The sequence below is a fragment of the Lepisma saccharinum genome, chromosome 12 (genome assembly GCF_977018435.1).
Source record: "Lepisma saccharinum chromosome 12, izLepSacc3.1, whole genome shotgun sequence".
NCBI lineage: Eukaryota > Metazoa > Arthropoda > Insecta > Zygentoma > Lepismatidae > Lepisma > Lepisma saccharinum.
The window spans coordinates 31,266,343-31,268,492 of NC_139240.1; positions in this window are offsets into that span (position 1 = coordinate 31,266,343).

Sequence of the window (2,150 nt, forward strand, 5' to 3'; positions counted from 1 at the left end):
TTTACTCCATAGGAAGATAAATTCAAGTACACCTCACTGGTAAGCTTCAAGAATTTATTTTTTAAAATAAGCTTTAACTAAAAATGTGACTTCCACAAATTATAGTAACATTAAATATGACTGACATATTTCCACATAAACAAGTTTCAATCACAACAAAATCATACAGGGTGATTTTTTTAAAACTCACGGTTTTCTTTGTTGTGTAAAATTTGTAAATGAAGTATTATTTCCATGTGATTTGTGGCAAATGAATAAGGAAGGATGGGAGATTTATTGGAGTATGTTTACCGGTTTATATGCATCCCGGGTAATATCACCCACGCCTCAACAAAAACAGCAAATATTCATCAGTGTACCCTTCAATAACATTGAAGTATTGGATTTTTGCTAAACTGAATTAATGAAAATGAAAATGAGTTCTTTTTTTTGTATTCACTCAAACATAAATAAAACATAAAAATTATGGCACAGACATATGACATAACATCTCACCATTAAAGAAGGTGCTGAAAGTGTCGACCTCCTTCCTGTAAACAAAGTCGAACACGCCGTTCCATGTTAAGAAGTCAAGTGAAGTTAAGTCTGGAGACCTCGGAGACCACAATCCCTTTGATATAACCCTATTCGCAAAGAAACTTTCAATCAGTGCCATACTGTCATGCGATGTATGACATGTAGCACCATCCTGTTGAAAATAACCCTGTGTGAGTTCAATGTCGTCCAAACTTTCAACAAATTCCATGAATATTGCCCTGTACCGCTCTGTGTTCACTGTTTCATTGAACAAGATTGGACCCACTATATGTGATGCTGAGACAGCGCACCATACTCCAACTTTCTGTGAGTGCAACGGAATTTCGATTACACTATGTGGATTTTCAGCTGCCCATATCCGTGTATTCTGAGAATTAACATACCCAGAGAGATGAAACCAGGCTTCATCAGTAAACCACGTTATTTTCAGAATATCAGGATTACGCACAATAAACATTAAAAACCAATTACAGTAATCTACACGTTTAACTTTATCTGGATCCTTCAATTCTTGAACAGCTGTAATTTTGTACGCCCTTAGTTTCACAGTTTTCGCTGCCTTTTGACATGTTGAATAGCTATAGCCGGTTTCTTGTGACAAACGACGGAGAGATTTCTTGGGCGACCTCAAGAGTCGAGCACTGACATCTTCCACAACACCTGCCCGCGGGGTCCGATGCTTCCCTGTCTCACTCAGAAGCGATCCTGTTTCTTCCAATTTCTTCACTTTGCGACAATATTGTGTTCCTGTCTGGGGCAGAACGTGATGCAAATTTGTTTCTAAATACCTTTTGCGTGGCAATAACAGAATCAGTTTTCCAAAAACTTTTCACGATAAACACACGTTCCTGCAAGGAGTACACCATTCTTACTGTGTGTCCTGATCACAATAACGCAACTTTTCAGCACAACAATTACGCAAAAGCACACAACTTTCCAGCACAACAATATAACAGCTCAGTTTCCTGGTTATTGTTGACAATGACAACGGTGCTATCTACAGGAGGAAACGTAAACCTCCGCACTGCATCCAAACCCCCAGACCATATAGACGTGAAAGGTACACTGGTGAATATTTGCTGTTTTTGTTGAGGCATGGGTGATATTACCCGGGATGCATATAAACCGGTAAACATACTCCAATAAATCTCCCATCCTTCCTTATTCATTTGCCACAAACCGCATGGAAATAATACTTCATTTACAAATTTTACACAACAAAGAAAACCATGAGTTTTAAAAAAATCACCCTGTATTTGTACAATGATTACAAAAAAATTACACACTATTGAATTCAAGAGTAATTACACTTCTACAAACATTTTTGTCTGAATAAAGAACAGACATTAATAAAAATCCCTTTATCTTACTTTTCTGTAAAAGTAAATAAATACCTCTGACTTTCCAATGGGGTATATATGACTCCATTCCTCCCATGGAATACAATATTGCGAGCTCATGAACAGAGGGTTCAATATTTTTTTATATGAACAGTAGTAAATATGTCATTATCCAAATACATAAAGTGTCCATATATTCCTCATTTTATTCATACTGTGTAAAAGTTAATAGATTATGTTAAGTACATGTATTGCATGGAAGATACCATGGAT